This window comes from Leopardus geoffroyi, chromosome A2, assembly GCF_018350155.1.
Source record: "Leopardus geoffroyi isolate Oge1 chromosome A2, O.geoffroyi_Oge1_pat1.0, whole genome shotgun sequence".
Classification (NCBI taxonomy): Eukaryota; Metazoa; Chordata; class Mammalia; order Carnivora; family Felidae; genus Leopardus; species Leopardus geoffroyi.
In genome coordinates, this window is record NC_059331.1 from 80121521 (window position 1) to 80144617 (window position 23097).

Sequence of the window (23097 nt, forward strand, 5' to 3'; positions counted from 1 at the left end):
TAGTGGCAAAAAAAAACACATCAAATAAAACTCCCCATCTCAATCGCTTTGAAGTATACAGTTCGGGAGTGTGGAATACCCTCACATTGTTGTGAAACAGATCTCCAGAATGTTTCCATCTTGCAAATCTGAAACTTGACACCCATTAGACAACAGCTCTTCTTTTCTCCCTTCCCCTATCCCTCAGTAACTGCCATTTTCTTCTTCTATGAACTGGACCACTTAAAATTTTTTTTTTTTCAACATTTATTTATTTTTGGGACAGAGAGAGACAGAGCATGAACGGGGGAGGGGCAGAGAGAGAGGGAGACACAGAATCGGAAACAGGCTCCAGGCTCTGAGCCATCAGCCCAGAGCCTGACGCGGGGCTCGAACTCCCGGACCGCGAGATCGTGACCTGGCTGAAGTCGGACACTTAACCGACTGCGCCACCCAGGCGCCCCAAGAACTGGACCACTTTAGATAGCTCCTACGAGTGGAATCATACAGCATTTGTCTTGTTGTGACGGGCTTATCTCACTAGCCTAAGGTCCTTAAGGTCCATCCATGTTGTGGCATGTGGCAGGATTTCCTTTGTTTTTAAAGACCGAGTAATATTTCATTGTATGTATATGCTACATTTTTCCTATCTACTCACCTGTTGATGGATATCTGGGTTGTTTCATCTTTTGGCTACTGTGAATTTGTGCTGCTGTAAGCAGAAAGAATTAGGGGTCTCCGGAAAAAGAAAGATGAGACCTAGCTTTTGAAGGGGTTCAAGATAGCCCTCCCTCCCGAATGTGCCATTTTGGCATGGGGATTATTTTGAGCTGAAGACACTTGAGACTCTGTAGGCTCAAGAGAACATTTTGTCCCTTCCTTAACCACTCAAAATCTAAATTGGGGGTCTTTCCCAGAATAAGCGTTTTTTTTGTTTGTTTGTTTTAATTTTTTTTTAACGTTTATTTATTTTTGAGACAGAGAGAGACAAAGCATGAACGGGGGAGGGTCAGAGAGAGAGGGAGACACAGAATCAGAAGCAGCCTCCAGGCTCCGAGCCGTCAGCCCAGAGCCGGATGCGGGGCTCGAACTCACAGACCGCGAGATCGTTACCTGAGCTGAAGTCGGACGCTTAACCGACTGAGCCACCCAGGCGCCCTGGAATAAGCTTTTTTAACATAGATCAATTTTATCTGAGTGACCCATCTGTATGGTCACTTAAGGCAAACATCTAATTACCAAACATCTGCTCCTTCTTATTGCCCTGTATGCATATTCCTCGGATATTCCAGGCCCCTACCCCCTTCTCCTTAGTTCAGAATGACACACACCCCATTATGCCTGACTGTCTTTGGGCTTTCCATGTCTATGTGGATCCCTGAGCATACATCTATGAAATTTGATTTTGTTGATGTGGATTCCCTGCATACGCCTATTAAGTTTGATTTTCTCCTGTTAATTTGTCTCATGTCAACTTGATTTTTGGTCCAGCTAGAATGACCTTTGAGGGGACAGGAATTCTTGCTCCCTGACACTTTCTTGACATAAGAAAAGTCATTTTAGACCCCTAACTATTTTGTGATCTATGCTTGACCAGCACTACCTGCCCAAGCATTCTTGCAGAACTTTCTGGGTTATGTTAAAATTTTAGAAAAATAGACTTTAGTATTTGATGATTTTAAGGGAACAAAAGAATGTAAAAACAAACAGCCACTACCAGGCCAGGAGAGAACCTAAAAAAATTAACCTAACACACATTCTTGAGTTGTTTTTTTGCAGTATTTAAACCCCTTTGAGGACTTGGAACACTGGACTAATTCCAGTCAGAGAATTAATGATGCGGACCCTTGCTGGCCTTGCGATTTCAATCACCTGGGACTTCGACTCTGTTAACCTAGGGTAACTTTTGACCCAATTCCATATGGACCACTCCTTTGCGAAGCCCTTCCATGCACATACCCTTGGCTTAAAACGTCTCCAATTTTGTTGTTCAGGGAGATACTACTTTGGGAAATATCCCTGGTGTTCTTACTTGTTGCAAGTACAACCCTTCCTTTTCTCCTCTTTGGCTTTGGTTGTGTCCTTTGGCTCAACACCTACCAAAAAGCCACACCAGTTTTGGGGTATAGTGCTATAAATATGGATGTACAAATACCTCTTCAAGACCCTGCTCTCAATTCTTTTGAATATATACCCAGAAGTGGGATTTCTGGATCATAGGGTAGTTCTATTTTTAACTCTTTGAGGAACTTCCATACTGTTGAGCTATCTCACAATCCTACCGAGTGCATAAAAGTTTCAATCTCCTCATGTTTCTCTGACACTTATTTTCTATTTTTTTTTTTTTTTTTGGACAGCCGTGTGAAAAATAAAACCACAGGCCCAAAATGGCATCAGTTTTTTTAAAATGTTTATTTATTTTTGAGAGAGAGAGAGCATAGGCGGGGGAGGTATGGAGAGGGGAATGGACAGAGGATCCAGATCAGGCTCTGCACCAACAGCAGAGACCCTGATGTGAGGCTTGAGCTCACGAACCCATGAGATCATGACCTGAGCTGAAGTCCGATGCTCAACTGACTGAGCCACCCAGGTGCCCTGGCATCAGTTAGGTTAAGGCCCCAAGTCAGTAAACCAAGAATTAATACTTCATCTAATTGCAGTTTTTTTTTCATTAAAGATTTTATTTTTGGGGGGGCACCTGGGTGGCTCAGTTGGCTGAGTGTCTGACTCTTGATTTTGTCTCTGGTCATAATCTTATGGTTCATGGGTTCACAAGCCCTGGGATGGGCTGTGTGCTGACAGCATGGAGCCTGCTTGGTATTCTCTCTCCCCCTCTCTCTATCCCTCCCCCAGTTTCTCAAAATAAATAAACATTAAAAAAATGGATTCTATTTTTAAGTAATATCTATACCCAACATGGGGCTTGAACCCACAACCCTGAGATCAAGAGTTGCACACTCCACCAATTGAGCCAGCCAGAAGCCCCAACCTAACTGCAATTTTAACCTTTAATCAGTCAACATGCGAATTGCCTGTCAGCAGAAGGGAATTTACTGACAGACCGCCTCTGTTCCCATTAGGAAGGTGACCTTGCCTAAAACAATGGATTCTTTGCTAATAATTTCCTTTTTCCTGCTCTCTCTCTTTAAAGACATTTTCTTTTCTGTATGCTTTGGAGTTCTCCTCTACTTGCTAGATGAGATGCTGCCCAACTCATGAATTGATAAATAAAGACAATTAGATCTTTAAAATTTACTCAGTTGAATTTTTGTAATTCAACAGTAGCCATCCTAATGGGTGTGAGGTGATATCTCATTATGGTTTTGATTTGCAGTTTTCTGAGCATTAGTGATGTTAAGCATCTTCTGAGTACTGGCAGGTTTTTTTTTGTTTTTTTGTTTTTTAATGTTTATCAAGTGGGGAAGGGGCAGAAAGAGAGGGAGAGAGAGAGAGAATCCCAAGCAGGCTCCGTGCTGTCAGCACAGAGCCCGACAGGGTGGTGGTGGGGGCGGGGCTTGAACCCACCAACCGTGAGATCATGACCCAAGGTGGAGTCGGATACTTAACCGACTGGGCCACCCAGGCGCTCCTTTCCAACGAAACTTTGACAAAGTTTTAAGCCGCTAAGTTTTGGGAGAGTTTGTTAACACAGCAATACATAACTGGAACAGCGGGCAAAGCCCTTTCTCCAGTTGTGGTTTAGATTTGCTGTATTAAGTATGCTGTAAATGACACGTGTGGCTGGACAGCAGGCACAATACTCACAGGTCAGAGAGAGTCCTGCCATCTTTGACTTGTTTTTTCCTTCCTGACACTATTTCTAGAGAAGCAATACCTCAAACCCCAACCTCCAGTTTATTGTTCTATCCATAGTCTCTCTTAGGGCAATCATTAGTTTGTCCCTCAACTGGTCTAACTGCAGGGGGGTTGAATTTGTGCTGAAGGTAAATGCATGCTCACAACATACTCTGGGGCTGAATTCAGAAAAAAATCTAATACTGATTTTGGTTGCAGTGTGATTACCACTAACTTTGTAAGTGATTAGAGGGTTTGAGTTTGTTAGAATTGTTTGCTGTGTAATTGACCAGTGGGTTGGTGAAAACCAGGGTCTAATTCATCTTTACTTGCATGCCACCCTCCCACTCATCAGCCTCTACCAGGACAGTCCCTAACCCCGACTGCAGTGCTGCAGGAACACAGCTGGATAGGAAGCCGCCTGCCAGTTACCAGTCTATCCATGCTCTCTAATGTCTTCTTACTCTAACCGGACAGGCAACACCAGTCCTTCTTTCTGGGTGCTATAATTTACTTTGCATCCAAATTTTTATTTGGGATTGAGCTAGTGCATGTGGCTGTGTCTGCCTGGAGGCGTCTGTAGTTTTAGTGATCGCTGCTGAGGCAGAGGGATGGGGAGCCGGGAGAAAGGAAAGAAGGAAAAGGTACAGGAGTGGCCCCTCATCCGTGGTTTCACTTTCTGTGGCTTCCATTTCTTTGGAAGCAGACGATTGCCCTCTGACATAGGGTCAGGAGGTCAATCATGGCCTAACACTGGGTCACAACGGCTGCGTTTCTCATGTCACTTCATCTCTTCATGTGGGCATTTTACCAGGTTTCATCATCACAAGGAGGATGAGTACAGGACAACACGATACTCTGAGAGAGACCACATTCACATAACTTTTATGATGTGTATTGTTGTAATTATTCTATTTTATTAGTTACTGCTATTAATCCCTTACTGTGCCTTATTTATAAACTTTATCACAGATATATAAAATTAGGAAAAAACACATATATGTATTTGAGGGTTTGATACTATCTGTGGTTCGGTGGTTTCAGGTATCGACTGGGGGTCTTGGAACATAACCTCTGCAGAGAAGGGTGTGGGGGGACTACTAAATTATAATCTTTGGCTCTTTTCAGGTAGGACCACTGACTGTTTACCTTTGTAGAACAGAAAACAAGATACAAAATGGAAATAACTTACTCCTGAGGTTACCACTCTCCCTGTTAGAGTTCATTCTGGTTTCTTTCTGTTATATTGATAGTTTATTTGCTTCACAGAACTGCTCACAATCTATCCACCTATTTTCTTGTTTTCTATTCTTCTCCCCTCCCCCAATATTAGAATGTGAGCCCAGGCTCTCAGGACCTCCTCTGTCTTGCTCACCAGGGTACCCGTAGCTCTTAACTCAGAGCCTGATCTATGACAGGTGATCAGTAAATACTTCTGAGACAATTATGAAGGGAGATTTCAAAATGCAGCCAGCAAGCCTTCAGGAGGCCAAAAGGGAGAAGGAATTTGTGCATCGCAGGAACCATGAATCGCAGGAACCATGAACTTCTTGCCAGCCACAAGCCCTCAGCCTGGACTTAACTCCCTCCTCACCATGAGACCTGAATCCTCAGCATTCTTCCAAAAGGGACCAACTAATCGACTGGTTTCCATCCTTCATTTGCATGTTATCCCAACCAATCCTAGTTAACCTACTTTCAGTCTCTGTTTTGTATAGAAGACCTGAATGAGAACTGGACCTATGACCTTTAGGCTTTACAATTCTGCCCCTTCTGTTGTCTACCTCAGAACAAGAGTCAGGTTTCCACCCGAGTCTGTGTCTCTTGAATTGCAATTCTAATGCCCACATAAATGCCTGTTGGCTTAAATCTTCAGGGAATTCTTTCTCGGTCGACACAATGGAGAAGTTAAGAAATAGAAAAGGACTCCTCTGTCCCTGCTAATAATCCAAGTCAGTGCTTCTCAAACTTCAATATGGCTAAGAATCACCTGGTGATCTTGCTAAAAATGCAGGTTTTGATTCAGTACACCTGGGGTTTATAAAGCCTGAGACTCTGCATGTCCAACTATCTCCCAGGTGATGCCAAGTGACCCCCTGAGTCAGAAACTATGTCCCTTTCATCTCTGTATTCCCAGCTTAATGAGGCGCTCGGTAAACCATAGGTTCTCAAACACTGTTTGTTAAAGAAATGAATAAAACCAGACCAGGCACAGGAATCTATGAAAAACCTGGCCAAACAAATCTTTAGCGACTGGCAGAGGTACTCAGTGACCTGCAACCTCAGTGTGGACTTTTAGAGGCTTTCCATTCCTTCCGGCACCATGAAGGAGCAGAGGTGTGGGAGGGGCCCTCTCCTCCTGGGCCCTGAGCCCACAAGATAGAGATTTTAAAACTCAGCTGTAAATATACATTTACGTGTGTAAAGAGGTATCTGGGAAATCAAAAATGTACAATCTGAGACAGTCCTACCACATTTCCTTCATTTCTTTCCCTAGATTCTTAAAACAAAACACTTTTATATTCTCTGCCTTTCTTGCTATCTCTTTTTTTAATTTCCTACCTCCTTTTCGATACGACATATTGATTTTAACACAGGAAAGATATTTGCTAAAACTGTTCTCCTGGCCAAGATCTTCTTGGCTGAGGAGGGGCAGAAAGTGACATAAGGATCAGGTGCTGATAATTCTGTGCTATTCTTGTAGGCAGCAGACAATTGGACTTTGATATCAGGCACGAGGCTTTCCTGTGTGACCTTTTCTAGGAACTAATTCATGAGAAGGAATTTTGATTGTTAATTCACGAACATTTCTTTTTTTCCTCTTCTTGGCCCCATAAAGAAATACCGTAGATTCTATTACACACCAAGAAAACAGGCACAATTCCTCGGTAGATGTGTTGACGATAGAATGCTTGTGTTGATGTATTAATCCCAATAATATTCACCATACAGTTTTAACATGAAGCCATTCCATATTGTATACAGGCTGAAAGGCTTTTACTAATGAAGCCCCCCAAAAATATGCCTGGCAGAGTAAGAGTGAAGCATCCTGAATTCTCAATGCACTTCACAAGAATACACCTGGTGTCAATCTTTAAAAAATTTTTTAAAAATGTTTTTTAATGTTTACTTACTTTTGAGAGAGAGAGAGAGACAGAGCATGAGCAGGGGTGGGGCAGAGAGAGAGGGAGACAAAGAATCCGAAGCAGGCTCCAGGCTCCGGGCTGTCAGCACAGAGCCCGACGTGGGGCTCAAACCCACAAACCGTGAGATCATGACCTGAGCTGAAGTCGGATGCTTAACCGACTGAGCCACCCAGGCGCCCCATAACCTGGTGTCAATCAATATTAATGTGCCATCCCCAGTTTAGTGACTTCTACGCGATCTTCTGAAATTTTTCATGATTGGTTAGCCTTTCCATTTTATGACCTAGCTCATGACTAACACTTCACTATGTGGTCATGACATCCTTTAAAAATATAAACAAAAGCAGGGTGCCTGGTGGCTCAGTCAGTTGAACATCTGACTCTTGATTTTGGTTCAGGTCATGAGCTCACAGTTTTGTGAGTTTGAGCCCCACATTGGGCTCTGCTCTGACAGTGCGGAGCCTGCTTGGGATTCTCCCTCTCTCTCTGCGCCTCCCCTGCTCACGCTGTCTCTGTCTCTCTCAGAATAAATAAACTTAAAAAGTAAATAAATAAATAAAAGCAAAACCAAATCGAGTATTACCACACATGAAACTGCAAATCACGCAACCCAACTATGTGTTGGCTTCACAAAATAATAAATTTGTCTCTGTTGACGTTGAATATTCAGCCTCACACACTTTCCTCTAAGCTGCTTCTCCTTCCTGTTCAGGGAAAGACTGATAATTTGCATCATTTTCCTGTTCTTTGCTTCTGTCCATACTTCTCTTCCCTGAGGTGTGCTCGCTCTCTCTCTCAAGGTCAAATTCACAGGTGTTCTCTTCTCCAAACACTATCTTGAGAGTCAACTGGCCTTCCTTGATAATATAAATTTCCTCATTTTCTTGGAGGTATATCGTTTATTGATTAAACGTATGTGTTCTGAAGCCATTTTCTCTAGCTTTGAATTCTAATTCCACCATCTCTTGGTTCGGTAATTTTAGAGAAGTTCCTTAATCTTTCTGTACTTCATTTGAAGGCTGTCCTGAAGACTGACCAAGATGATGCTTATAAGGTTTTTATGACTTAATGGGCAAACCGTGCAAACAGAAAGAGCTCAGTAAATGTTGGCAGGTTTTTTTTTTTTTTTAATGCACAATAGTTGGGGCACCTGGGTGGCTCAGTCGGTATAAGTGTCTGACTTTGGCTCAGGTCATGATCTTATGGTTCATGGATTCGAGCCCCACATTGGTCTCTGTTAGCACAGAGTCTGCTTTGGATCCTCTGTCTCCCTCTCTCTCTCTCTCTCTGCCCTTCCCCCTCTCTCAAAAATAAACATTAAAAAAATGCACAATAGTATAAGTAGCACTCTGTCATTCCAGAAATACTACACACACACACACACACACACACACACACACACACTAACCAACAGTAAATCATGTAAGCAGTTACTTTTCCCTGAAACAAGATGGCCCCAGGGTTCAGACTGGGGACGATGGCCACAGACTGTCTGGGTGTGGACTACAACTTCACTACCTATTGGCTCTGTGACCTTGAGCACAGGATCTGGCTTCATTTCCTCATGTGTACAATGAAGGTAGACAAGCCTTGCATACAGAGCTGTTGTGGGCATGAAATAAGTTACCACATGGTGAGTACCATGTTAAGTATTTGCACTGTTAGTTGTTATTGCAATTGTTATTGCTGCGAAGTGGAGTTTTACTGGGTCCCCACCTAGCCCCTCACTCTACTTTTCTTAGAGGATTTTGAAATCTTGCAATTGCAAATTTTCTCTGTGTCTGAAACGTGTGTAAATCTTTTTAGAAACTAAATAAGGCTCTTGACAGCTTTAGGACTCAGGAATGTCTTTCTCAAGGACGGGAGCCATGTCTCTGAAATGTAAACAGCAGGGGCGAGCACTGTCCTGTCTCTGTGTTTCTGTGAGGGTAGGGGGCCTACCTCAGCAGCACCTGCTCTATGTTGCAGAACTACCTCTGTCATAAAGGGGAGCTTGTTTTTCCTGTGTATAAAACCAGTTAATACAGATGGTCACCCTCAACCAGCTCAATCTAGGGTGAACCATCTATAATCAGTGGTCTTGAGGACTAGTTACCATTTATCCTGACACCATGCATGTAATGGGTTGTATCTGCTTGGCTACATAAAAAGGTGAAATTTCACTCTGTCTTCGCAACCTCTTAGCAGGCTACATGTGCTGTGTGTCACATTCCGGTTTAATGCTTATTCAGTAGTAAAACCCTTTTCTTTTTCTACTACTGTTATGGAGAAATTTTCTGGGTTGGGGGAAGATTTTGTTTTTAAATATATTACCTGAATGACATATATTGATATGTCCATATTTGGGCATCAGATTGCTTTATTTAATGCCTGTACTCTTTTAGCACAGAATTTATAAGAGGAAAGGGACTATTTTAAATGTTTTATTTATTTTTGAGAGCGAGAACGTGAGCAGGGGAGGGGCCAGAGAGAAAGGGAGACAGAGGATCCTAAGTGGGCTCTGTGCTGCCAGCAGAGACCCCAATGCAGGGCTCGAACTCACAAACTGTGAGATCATGACCTGAGCCGAAGTCAGAGGAGGGGACTATTTAAAAAAAAATTCTTAGGGGCACCTGGGTGGCCCAGTTGGTTGAATAACTTTAGCTCAGGTCATGATCTCACGGCTGGTGGGTTCAAGCACCACATTGGGCTCTGTGCTGGTGGCTTGGAGCCTGAATCCTGTTTCGGATTCTGTGTCTCTCTCTCTGTCCCTCCTCCGTTCACACACTCTGTCTCTCTCTGAAAATAAATAAATAAAACATTTAAATAAATAAACAAATAAATATTCTTAGTGCTAAAATCAGTGTTATCAGAAGGGATTTGCTAATTATTACCTAATAAAACCCAACTGATGCTCTCTTGTCTTCTTTCATACTAATCTACAGGCTTCTGTGAAATTATGGTAAGGCACCACTCTTCAACACCTCTCGCTTGTTCTTCAGGATATGGACCTATGGGCTTGAGGGAGACTTTAGCAGGCAGAGAGTTCAGGATCACAAGGCTTTACATTGCCATTATTGCCACAAATAATAGCCCTGATCCTAATTATCCATGTGGGTTTTTGCTGTACTGAAGTAAGACATTCAAGTATGATGTAAGCTTCCTCTCTAGACCAAAGGGAAGTAGGCTGTGGAGTCTAGAAGGCAATCAAGGTCTAATCAAACATGTGCACATGCATACACACACACACACACACACACACACACACACACACACACACACACATTCACCGTCCCCTTTAGAGAAGTAGCCAAGAATGAACGCATTTAGTAAATATGTGATCCATCACTGATTGGCTGACATTGGTTAGCCATGAATGACAGAATGGTAAGGGAGAGCCACAGATCAGTTGGACTGCAGAGTTTTAGGGCTTTCTATAATACAGAACTGAATAGGTCGTGCTCTGTTTAAAACTTTTCAGGGGAGACTCTTTGCTAATGGAATGGACCTTGTAGCTCAACATCACCCACGAGGCCTTCCATGGCCTTTCTTCACAGCTCCAACCTCCCCTTACTGGTTCCTCACCTCAGACTGTGCTCCCCTCACTTAATGTGACCTGCAGGTCTCGGAATGGATCCTCCTGGCTTTCATCCCTTCTGCTGGAAATGCCCTCCCTCCATTTTCAAGCTGCTGAACACCCTCTCATGTTTCAAACCTTATTTCAAGTCACTTCCCTGGAAGGCCCACAGGGTGCCCCATTCATCCCTTATCAGAGCCTAGTCCTTCAATACAGTGGGCACTGTGAGTGCAAAGGCCACTGCTGGTGAGCCTGTGTCCCAAACACCCAAGCAGGGTTCAGCATATAATAGATGCTCAGCAAACTTCTGGTGCTTCTTTATCCTTTCCTTCCCTCTTTCATTTCTCTCCTCCCTCTTTCCCTCCCTTCCTCCCTCTCTCCTTCCCTTCCTCTTAGAGAGAGAGAGAGAGAGAGAGAGAGAGAAAGAGAGAGAGAGAGAGAGAGAGAGAGAGAGAGAGAGAGAGAGAGTCTTAAGCAGGTTCCACATTCAATGCAGAGCTTGACAGGGGGCTCGATACCATGACCTTGGGATCATTACCTGAGCTGAAGTCAGAAGATGGACACTCAATCCACTGAGCCACTCAGGCACTCCAAACCTCTGGTGCTTCTAGAAAAGAGCCTTACGCATAGTTATGGAACGAATCATGTCCTCCAAAGTTCACATGGTGAAGCCTTAACTTCCAAACGTGACTATATTTGGAGATAGGGCCTTTAAGCAGGTAATTAGGGTTACATGGGGTCACAAAGATGGGGCTCTGATCCAATAGGAATGGTGTCCTTTTAAGAAAAGAAAGTGACACCAGGGGCATGAACTGCATAGAACAAGGTCATGTAGGGCACCTGGGTGACTCAGTCAGTCGAGCGTCCGACTCTTGGTTTTGACTCAGGTTGTGATCTCATGGTTCGTGAGATCGAGCCCACATTGGGCTCTATGCTGACAGTGCCGAGCCTGCTTGGGATTCTCTCTTTCCCTCTCTCTCTGCCCTCCACTTGTTTGTGCTCTCTCTCTCCAAATAAATACATAAACATAAAAGAAAAAAAAAGAACAAAAGCCATGTGAGGACATAACAAGAAGATGGCCATCTGCGAGCCAAAGAGAGAGGATTCAGGAGAAATTAAACCTGCTTGCACCTTTGATCTTGGGCTTCCAGGCTCCAGGGCTGTGAGAAAATTGCTGTTGTCTAAGCCACCCACTCTGTGGTACTTTGTTATGGCAGCCCAAGTTAAGACAGGTATCCACAAATCCATCCTTTTGTTTTTCTTTGTTGGCAGGTAAGCACTCTGAGGACCAAGGAGATAAAATTTGCCCAAAGTCATCCAGCTAGTTAGCTGAAGACCTGGATTAGAATTCTGGGCTAGGGGCGCTGGGCTGGCTTAGTTAGTGAAGCTGGTTAAGCATCCTATGTGGGCTCAGGTCTTGATCTTGCGGTTCCTGAGTTGGAGCACTGAACCCAGCTTGCTGCTGTCAGTGTGGAGCCTGTTTCAGATCCTCTACCCTACCCCCACCCTGCCCCTTTTCTGCTCATTTGTCTGTCTCTAGAAAGAAAGAAAGAGAGAAAGAAAGACAGAGAGAGAGAAAGAAGAAGGAAAGAAAGAAGGAAAGAAGGAAAGAAAGAAAGAAAAAGAAAGAGAGAAAGAAAGAGAAAATGAATGAATTCTGGGTTACACTAGTGTTCTTTCTCCACTAGGTTTTCTGTTTCTTTTCCAGAGGAAAACTTTTTTCAAGTTACTCTTTTAGGAATTCCAGTTCTAAATATGAAACAGAATTGAGGTCAGCCGCCTCCGCCTAGGGCTCAGAAGCCACCCTTCCCAGGTTTTCCCCTACTCCCCCGCCCTCCTCTGTATTGTACCTCAGCAGCTCTCTAAGGATTCATGGAATTGAGTTTGGAAACTATTGCTGTACCCCCATGCTGCCTCAATTACATATACAAAATCATAAACCTTCCCAATTCACCATGTTCTCTCACACGAACATGAAGCATTAAAAACCTGATGTGAAGTAGCAAAGCTGCCTGGGTCAGTAGGGGACAAGTTCAGATGGCACAGAGAGTGATGATTACGGTTCCAGAGAAGGAAAGACCACTGCAATTGATTTGACTCTAACCTAGGGAGATGATAAAGACAACTGAAACAGAGAATATAGAATCATCCAGAAACCAGGTGTGTCCCAACCATGGTCTAGGATCCATGGTCTAGGTTTCAGTAAAGCTGCTTTGGTGATGATTGGGAGGAAAAAAGTCCTATGGTCTTAGAGAGCCCTGCCTCAGACCTGGACTTCTGTAAATGGTGTATGGCCAAGGGCACTGCTTCTCCAGATGTGGCCTCTGGATCTTCTTGGATCTCAATCACTTGGGTATTTGTGAACATGTAGATTCCAGGATCTTGGCTTGACTTACCCCCCAGGTGATTCTTGTTTACATTCAAGTTTAAGGTTGTTAGTACCTGGGCTTTGGAATCTTCAAAAAGTTGGAATCCTGGGTCAGCCACTTCCTAGACGTAGCCAAGAAATTTTACTTGCCGTAGCTTTGGCTCATTTGTGAAATGGACATTGTACATATTTTATGGTGGTGTTTGAGAAATCAAGGTCAGCATTGAACACTCAACTGAAAAAGATCTTAGTTCTAAGAAGTCCAAATAGTTTCTAAGCGCTTATTTGGAATTAAGCACTTTAAAATAACTCTTGAGGGTTTTATGGGCACTAAGGATGATCTCCAAGTGCTGGAAATACAACTCCATTCTGGGGAAAGTCTTTGGCTTGGGGGAGGAGGGAATGGCCAACAGATTTAACCCCAGGGGAGGACTGCTTACTGTTTAATGGATGTGATCATAATCTGAGTCAAATCATGTCCCCAGTAAGGACATCTTCCTGACAAGCCTAGAAATCAACTGTGATCCTTGTTTTCCTGTAAGAGTATTGGCTGGGATTTTAAGGTTTCTCTACGATGATAACAGTTACTTTACTGAGCACCAACTGTAGGTCAGGCACTGTGCTAAGTACTTTATGCACATTATGGTGTTCAATCTGCACAAGCACCCACAACTGGCAGGTAATCTCATGAATTCCATTTTGCCAATAAGAAAACTAATTCAAGGGTTCTGACTCTGGGTAGTATTGTAAGGATAACAAATAGCAAAGGCAAACAGGATCCTGCTCTGATGTTTTCATGAGCATCCTACTTTGATATTACTTGCCTAGACAAGTCTGAGTCTAGAGATAGCTCCGTTCCTTTCTCTGCCTTATACAGATGAGACAAGGGTCTCAAATAATACCAGGTTGTGAGCTTGAAGTCCAATAAATGGCATTTAATGAGCATCTGGAAAATATGCTCTGAATATACTATGATAAAAATAGGATAAAGTTGTACACATAAAATTATTTATCATACCAAAAAATCGCAAATAACCTTAATGCCACAAATACAAGCTTGGATAAATAAGTTGTGGTACTTTCATAGAGCAAAAAATGAATGTAGGGGTACCTGGCTGGCTCAGTTGGTGGAGCGTGTGGCTCTTGGTCTTGTGGTTATGACTTTGGCCCCGCATTGGGTGTAGAGATTACTTTAAAAATAAAATCTTTATTTTTTATTTTTTTTAATGTTTATTTTTGAGAGAGAAAGAGAGACAGAGTGTGAGTGGGGGAGGGGCAGAGAGAGAGGGAGACCGTAGAATCTGAAGCAGGCTCCAGGCTCTGTGCTATCAGCACAGAGCCTGACTTGGGACTCGAACTCACCAACTGTGAGATCATGATCTGAGCCGACGTTGGACGCTTAACCGACTGAGCCATCCAGGTGCCCCCCAAAATAAAATCTTTTAACAAAATTAAATAAATTGAATGTAGATCTACACTAAATAAGTAACATCCATAACATATTAAATGAAAACAGGTTATAAGTGACATCCATAACATATTAAATGAAAACAGGTTATTAACAGTGTGATCCTATTTTTGAAAATGAAATATGTTTATGTACACATAGAAAAAAACATGCATCTACCCCATGATATGCTAATTAAGTTCTGAATGATAGATTTAGGATGTTTTTCACTTTCTGTATTGTCTGATTTTTCTTTTTTTTTCCCCACAGTGAGCTGAGCATGCGTTATTTTTGTAATTAGGAAAAAAAGCGCTATTATCATTTTGAAAATTAAATGCCTTGGAAAGAAAAGGAAACTAAACATTCTGCCGTCTTCAATGTCTCCATGGATTTGTGTTGTTTCTCGAAGAGGGTGATTAGGAGATGGTCTGAAAAGTGAGTACAAAGAAGGGATAGCCATGCGTGTGTTTGTAAGCATGCCTTTTAGCACCTCCACATATCCTCAATGCATTCCTCAATTTATCGCTTAATACATTCCTGTTAAATGAACATGCATTGAAAAGAAAATCTGTGATCGATACACAAAGTATTGCAAAAAGAAGAACACTCTCAGAAGGACTGGAAGAAGTCCTAACAATGGGAAAGAAAAACTTCCCCTTTCTTTTTCTCAGATTCCTGGTAGCAGGATTAGCTTGTATTGCTAATACGAGTCTAGCAGATGGATGTCAGAATCAAGGCAAAGCAGGGCAGGAATTGAAGTCACTGGGAGAGCTGCACCCCCCTGCCCCCGCCCCACCCTTGGCAGACATTTCCCAACAACCTGTCCACACTATATCTCTTTTCTTCATTATTGTTGCCTTTGGTGGCTGTCAGAGATAGGAGGGCTGAATAATGCTCCCCACAGAATATGCCATTTCTCCTTTGTCCGTTGCTTGTTCACTGTAATAGGACATTATTCTTCCACAGATAGAGAACAGGTTTCTGGCTCTTAGAAAGGCTTCCCAACCTCCAACCAGGCTATGATGATTTTATTTGTGATTCAGGGGAATGGCTCTTGGCCAGGACAACAGAATGCCAATCCAGGGATCGTTCAAAACAGACTCTTAAAAACAAACAAAAGAAAACAAACCCAAAACTCCTCCAGACTCTTACTTTGGCAGTTGGAGGTCTCTGACAGGAGAGGAAAGTTGGGGTACAAGCAGGCACGGCACCCGATCACCAGAAAGGATCGACAGATTTGTCTTTATGGCTGCACCAGGTGCTTTAGCAACCGTGGTAGACACAGACATGATCTACCATGGGACATTAAAAAAAACTTAAATCAACATCCAATGACCACCTACTCTGCTGAGGCACTGAGCTGGTGGTGAGCTTCCTGGCGCCTCATCCTGTCCTCACCAGCCAGAGGCAGGAGAGCAAGAGCAGCACCCCCTACAGGCCTTCCTGGGAACCACGTTCAACCTCGATTTCAGGTAAACAATGGAACAAAGTACAAAGGCACTCATTCCCGCCTCAACCTGGTTGGCTGATGAGGCAGTGTGGGCAGAGTAGGGTTCCGGCTGGTCATTCTGTGGCCTCTGGCTTGAAATCTCTTCCTTCCTGCTAGCAATATATCTCCGCTCTGGGCAGTGAGGTTCTCACCAGGCAAGTGTTCAGAACGCACTGAGCGAGTGGGGAGGCACCGACTGTCAGTTCTAAAGGGACCAACACAGCCAATTTAGGGGTATCGTTTCAGCCCCTATGTGTAAGCCTCAAGCCAGGAGCGGTGGGCCGGGACTACTCTGGAGGCAGCAATTGAACATTTACCCCTGAACTCTAAGGGGGTTGTAACGCAGAGAAGGAAGTGGAGGGGACCCAGATTAAGAAGTAGGTCTAATGGCCCGTGACTACTTAGAGCCTTCCTTAGGGTCCCTGTTCAGCTCTGCAGGGGTAGGGCAAAGGGATGCTTTTGGCACTATTCTGCTGAGCTGTGAAATATTCCTTTTAGATGTTTCCAGAGCCCAAGGACTGAATGAGGAGAGAAGGGAGAAGGCAAGAACACCTTTTGGAAATACAATTAGGACTGCGCCTTCCTAAGAAAAACTGATTGAACTTACCTAGCTTTGAGGTGGGTGCAATAAACCAGGTAGAGTGTAGCAGCTTGAATTTTTAAATTTCTATTTTTTCAAGGCACTATGTGCATCTTGTTAGAAAAAATCAAACCATGTGGATGGTCCTGTGATGAGAAGAACTGCCTCACCTTACCCCTTCTCTACTCTTACCCCCTCAAGGAGACACTCTGTTTTCATAGCTTCCAGTTTTAGCACATAGCTACTTCAAAAGTCGAAATAATATGCTAATATCCCCCTACTTATTAATTTGTCATGTTTAGACAATATCTATCGAGTCTCTTCTAGAAAAGTGAGAATTTGGCTCCATTCCTCCTCACCTCTTTTCTCTCCCAATTTTTAGTGGGCTGCCTTTATGAGTTTAGATAATATGTATACTTTTGCCTGTTTTTCTTGTTCTGTTTCTGACTTTAGTCAGACTCGTCGTCTCCATTTGAGGTGAAGCTATCATGTATTTAAAAAAGAGACAGTCCAAAATGGAGCCACTTGTGCTAAGCCCAAGGCACCAAAGACATGATCCCTAACTTCATTTCAGTTTTGGCCTCTTCTAGGAGTGGAATCTTAAACCTGCCAATCTGGAATTAACTGGTCAGTACTGGTGAGGTAATCTGCCTGACAGACCCTTTTTTGGCCCCTAAAGAATGGTGACCTTGCCACAAACAATCTACTTGTTGCTAGGAACCTCCTTATTCTGCCTCCTTCTCCCTATAAAAGTCTTTCATATTGTATAGCTCTTCAGAGCTCCTTTCTGTCTCCAAGATGGGATGTTGCCTGATTCATGAATCATTGCAGCAAACCAATAATATCTTTCAAAATACTTAATCATGTTTCTTAAAAAATATTTTTTAATGTTTATTTATTTTGGAGAGAGAGAGAGAGAGAGAGAGAGACAGTGTAAGCGGGGGAGGGGCAGAAAGAGCAGGAGACACAGAAGCTGAAGCAGGCTGCAGGCTCTGAGCTGTCAGCAGAGAGCCCGACACAGGGCTCGACACAGGGCTCGAACTCACGAACCATGAGATCATGACCTGAGCTGAAGTCAGGTGTTTACCCCCCAGGGCCTCTGAGATAACATTCTTATAGAATAAGTAAGATGGTCACCTCCCTTCGATTCAGCTATTTCCTACAAAGGAATCATTTTTGCTTTTTGCTTTGCTCTACGGAGCACCTACTGATGTTGCCGCCGGTGGCGGTGATGCCCATCTTTGTGGCCACCATTTATGGGAAATGGCTGCCGGCCTAGCAAGCTTTGCGTGAAAAGAGAAAATACTACAAATTTCTTTAAGACACAGGAAGAAAGCCACAAAGCTGATTCTCCCATCCACAGTTAAATGTTGAGAGTAGTAAGCTGCTTTGTGAGGCTGCCCTCACAAGCAGGGCAGGGGAAGGCTTCCCTTCCCTTGACCCCCCGAGACCCAGGGAGGCCTGAAAGAGTTTTAATGTGATTTCTGGAATGTGCTTAACTTTAAGAGCAGGAGCAGCTGAGACCCTAGGAGAATCCCATTAATGTAATGTCGCAGTAGAAAAGCTTCCTATTGCCTAATCTCATTAACTCTGTTTTATGTACAGTAAGTGGTAAAAGCTGAATTTGTGACTTGGTAATTGTGAATACATAATTTTTGAGTGCTTAGCAGAATAAAGAAGAGCTTTTCATGTGTGCAAAAAGGAGGTCCAGAACTCCAGAAATGACCACTTATTGAAATAGGGAATGAGGGGCGCCTGGGTGGCTCAGGCGGTTAAAAGTCCGATTGGCTCAGGTCATGATCCTGCGGTCCGTGAGTTTGAGCCCCGTGTCGGGCTCTGTGCTGACAGCTCAGAGCCTGAAGCCTGCTTTGGATTCTGTGTTTCCATTTCTCTCTGCCCCCCACCCACTCATGCTCTTTCTCTCTCAAAAATAAACATTAAAATAATAATAATAATAATAATAATAATAATAATAATTAAAAAAAAAAAAAGAAATAGGGAATGAAAGTGGGACATGCCTTATCTTCGAGTAGCCACCATAAAATAACCCAAGGGTGAGAGGAAGAGAGGGGCTAGTAACCCCATTCTTTCCTCCAAACTCTCCGAATAAATAGGACCTTCAATGTAACCTGAAAACCATGTCAGGACCCATCCTTACATCTGTGGTTTTGCTTCATTCATTTAACAAATATTCACTGAACCCAGTTGATGTATCAGACACTGTTCTAGGCACTAGGTGGCGGGCAAAAGAGCCTAAGTCCCAGTCTCATTGAGCTTACATTCAAATGAGGAGATAAACAACAAGCGACTACATATATACTATAATATATCGAGTAGTTTTAAGTGCTACGAAGAAAAAGAAACCGGGGTAAGAAGAGAGTTGCTCTTTGGGGGCAGGTGGTCAGGGAAGGGTTCTCTGTGCGAAGGGAGAGAACAAGATATTTGAGGGATCTCCGCCTTCCAGGTGGAGCTGTCAGCAAAGGCAAGAGCAGGAGGAAAAGAGGGAAGCCAGGGTGGCTAGAGATGCGTCCACAATGTGGATGGGGCAAGTCCTGTAGGACTCTACGACCACGGTAAGGTAGTTTGATTTTATTTTTCATGTGATCCGAAGTCATTGGACGGTTGGGAAAAGGGAGGGTGGTGATGAGAATTATGCTATAAGACGTTCAACTGTGGCTTTGTGTGGCAACCAGACCGTAGGGGTACAAGTGGAGCCTAGGAGGACAGGAAGCAATGAAGTGTTCTGGGGGAAAGGCGATGCTGGCGGACAGGCTGGTATTTAGTTGTGGAGGTGGTGAGAAAGGGGTGGGAATAAAGATGCATTCTTTTCTTTTTTTTTTTAGTTTATTTATTTTGTGGGGGAGGGGCAGAGAGAGAGAGGGAGGGAGAGAGAATCCCAAGCAGGCTCTGTGTTGCCAGCACAGAGCCCCACACGGGGCTAAGATGCATTCTTAAGGTAGAGAAGCAGGATTTGCTGATAGGCTGAAGTGTGAGTGAGTGAGAGAGACAGAGAGAGAGAGAGAGAGAGAGAGAGAGAGAGAGAGGCAGAGAGATATTGATTGATGGATGGATGACTCCAAAGCTTTTGATCCATTTGGGTGAGTGTGGTGCTATTTATAGAAATGGGGAACACTGGGGGAAACATTATTTTGGAGAAAAGTCAGGAGTGTAGTTCTGTACTTGTTCAAAGTGTGAACCACTATGAGACATCTAGGTGGAGATAAGAATCTGCAATGAGAAGGATCTAGAATGCAAGGCAGAGGTGAGGACTGGAGATACCATGCTCTAACCCACTGAGCTAACAGGCCCATCTGGAGATTCATATTTAAAACCATTTAGACTTCACTCAGGAGCTGTGAGAGGGAGGGGGGAAGCCCAAGGGCAGGGGTGGATGCCAGACCCACCTTTAGAGGGAGGAGGAGTGGTCTGGGAGCAGCAAAGAGGAACAATGGCACTACTGCTCTGTTGCAGCTTCATATTAAAAAATTAAACTGAACAGCAAATAAAATTGAAGTCTCAGTCGTGATTGTCTCTGGAACAGAGTGGAAGGGACAGCAGCTGGGGCCTTTTTCCATCAGTGCGTTCTGCCCTTCCATGAGACTGGAGCACTGAATGCTGTGGAGGGGAGATATTTGAGAGGGTTCTTCCTGTTCCCTCTCCCCTTCCCCTGGCCCCACTCCCCTCCCAAACCTTCCTCAATTTCCCATTCTTCTTCCTTTGCCTTCCACTTCTCTTCCTCCTCTTTTCCCTCCTCTCCAGCAGCCAACAAGCCAGGCACTGAACTCCAGGTGGAGGAGGCTCCACCTGGGCAGGAGGAGGGCGCTCCTACGTCACACACCCTTCCTTTCCGTGTGCATGTGAAGGCTTCCCCTGAGGAAGTGGGTCACAGGTAAGGTCGCTTTTTTTTAAAGTTTATTCATTTTGAGAGAGAAACAGAGGGAGAGGCAGGGGGAGAGGGAGAGGGAGAGGGAGAGAGAGGGAGAGAGAGAGAGAATCCTAAGCAGGCTGTGCATTGTCAGTGCAGAGCCTGACGTGGGGCTTGAACTCATGACCGTAAGACTGTGAGACTCTGACCTGAGCCGAAATCAAGAGTCTGATACGTAACCAGCTGAGCCACCCAGGCGCCCCTCAGTTTTCTTTAAACATCCATCCCACGTGGTTCACTAATTGGAAATTCGTTAAGGTTTGCAAAATGTCAGAATGCAAATTCTCCTGAAAGGGGTGTTTATTTGTTCTTCACAGTTCAGTGTGAATTACTTTAATCAGATAATCAGCTAATTTCCCTCCTAACAGCTGGTTGAGATCAATCTGCACTTTTAACTCTATTTTAAAAAAAGCTCACTAAGAATATGGTGCATAAGATTCAGTTAGGAAATACTAAAACGCACAGTCCTAGGTACCATCTGGAGAAACTCCAGCTTTGTAGGTCTGGATGATTCTGGTGCAGGTGGCTTGTAAGCCACACTGGGAAATCCTGGAACACAGAAGAGTGAATGAACTGTGAGGGGCACAGGGTATTTTTGGCAAGCTGCCAGAATGAAGACCTTTGAACTGACAGAATGAAGTAGGTCTTAGGGTGTCCCTGTGGAAGGACAGAGGAAGGGGAAAGAGACCCCAGTAGGAAGGGAATAGAAGGAAGCTGATGTCTTCTCTCCGATGTGAGCACCTGACCCCACTCTATGACTTCCAGGATGTACTGAGGAAGTGAACACTTAAAACGCATCAGGTACAAGATTGAGTTTTGACAACTTTCCAGGGCGCCTGGCTGGCTCAGCTGGAAGAGTGTGTGACTCCTGATCTCAGGGTCCTGAGTTCAAGCCCCACGTTGGGGGTATAGATTACTTAAAACAAAACAAAACAAAAAAAATGAACACTTTCCAGGCACGATCTCATTGAATTCTTACCACTTTCATCTGAGGGAAATACTTTATAATCCCTGTGCACGAGGCCGCAAAAGTTTTAAGTGGGAGAGCCAGCTCTGTCTGGAATCACCTGTGTCCCAGGTGACTCCAGGTCCACGCGCTTGAGCACTGTGTTGCACTGTTGAAGTGTGCAGTCGGGGCATGGAAGCTCAGAGGGAAGGCTGTCATGATCACCTACGGGCTCAGGAGTGAGCAGCAAAGGCTCAGTGACTCGCACGCTCTCCTCTGGCAGCTTTGGCGCCCCCTAGTGGCCCCTAACCTGGTGTGCTGAGAAATTCCAGGGAGAACTTTGACTAAACTGCCTCTGAGCCAAGTCATAACAGAGGGAAACGGGAGGTCTACAGGACAGATACATAAATGATTCTTAAAATACCAGCCTCTCACCTGATCACACACGCCAACCCTCTACTCCCAGCACCTAAGCATTTCCAGGGAGCTTGAGTTAGAGCTATGTTCCCATCCTCTGCCTCAGTGACACATGACACCTTAATTTCCAAATTACAAGCCACAGCCTTTTAACCTGATCACAGATGCACACACCTTCCCTCCAACCATTAGGCTCAGAGAACTGGCTTCATTTTCATTAATCAGTGAGGAAAATCTCCGCAGCTTCTCTACTCTATTAGGTCTCCTTCTATTTTTAACCGAATGTCTGCCAAAGCACTAGTGGGCTAAAAATAGACTTACTTATAATACAATTCATCGTGTACTCAGCTGCCAGGAGGAAGCTTAATTTAAACTTCATCTAAGGTGAAATACCTTTAAGAAACACATTATTTCATGTAACTATTTATTAATATAATTTTTTTAGGAGTCCTTGACATGAACCCTTTGCTATAGATCTTAGAAATGTAGAGAACTTTAGTCAGGTTTGAAAGAGGTTCCCACAAAACTATTTTGCTATAGTGCTGGCCAAGGTTATAAAATGCTTTGGGAGCTCTTTTCCTTAACTTTAAACTCCTTTGGTGCTTCCTCAATTTTATTTTTTAATTTTTAAAAATTTCTTAGAGCAGGGGAGTGGGGAACAGGGAGCGGGGAGAGAGGGAGAGAGAGAGAGAGAGATAATATCTTAAGCGGGCTATGCCTGCTGAGCCACCCAGGCACGCTCCTCAATTTTTTTTTTAATAAAGTATATTTTTGAGAGAGATAGAGACAGTGTGAGCAGGGGAGCAGCAGAGAGAGAGGGAGAGAGAATCCCAAGCAGGCTCTGCACTGTCAGCACAGAGCCCCATGTGGGGCTTGAACTCACGAAACCATGAGATCATGACCTTAGGCGAAACCAAGAGTCAGATGCTTAACTGACTGAACCACCCAGGGGCCGCCCCCCCCCCACTCCTTGATTTTTAATCAATTTTAATTCTAGACCTCTGCTTCAACTTGATCTAGGTGAACTGTATTGTTGCCAGATTTAGCAAATACAGGATTCCTAGTTAAATTTAAGGTAAATACTGAAAGGTTTTTAGTATTTGCGACATACCCCAATATTGCATGGTTTGCCTAAGACTTTCCTGGTTTTAGCCCTGAAAGTTGTCTGTTCGAGAACACCCTCAGTCCCAGGCAGAGAACCCTAAATATGACACAAATCATACTCCCATCTTGAGGATTTATCACCCACTGAGAAGTCCTATGGGAGAAAAAAAACTTTTCTTTTTATAACAGCTTCACTGAGATGCAATTCACATACCATAAATTACCTCTTCAAGGACACAATTCATTGCTTTTTAGTATATTCATAGAATTGTGCAACCAGCACTGCTAATTGTAGAATATTTTCATCACCACAAACACCCCATACCTCCCCATTCTCCCCTCTCT

General features: G+C 43.9%; 1 protein-coding gene across 3 annotated transcripts in view; it reads right to left on the bottom strand.

Annotated features, from left to right (window-relative positions):
* Positions 1-23097, bottom strand: part of LHFPL3 (LHFPL tetraspan subfamily member 3) — a 570149-nt gene that overhangs the window by 6536 nt on the left and 540516 nt on the right. The window lies entirely within an intron of this gene.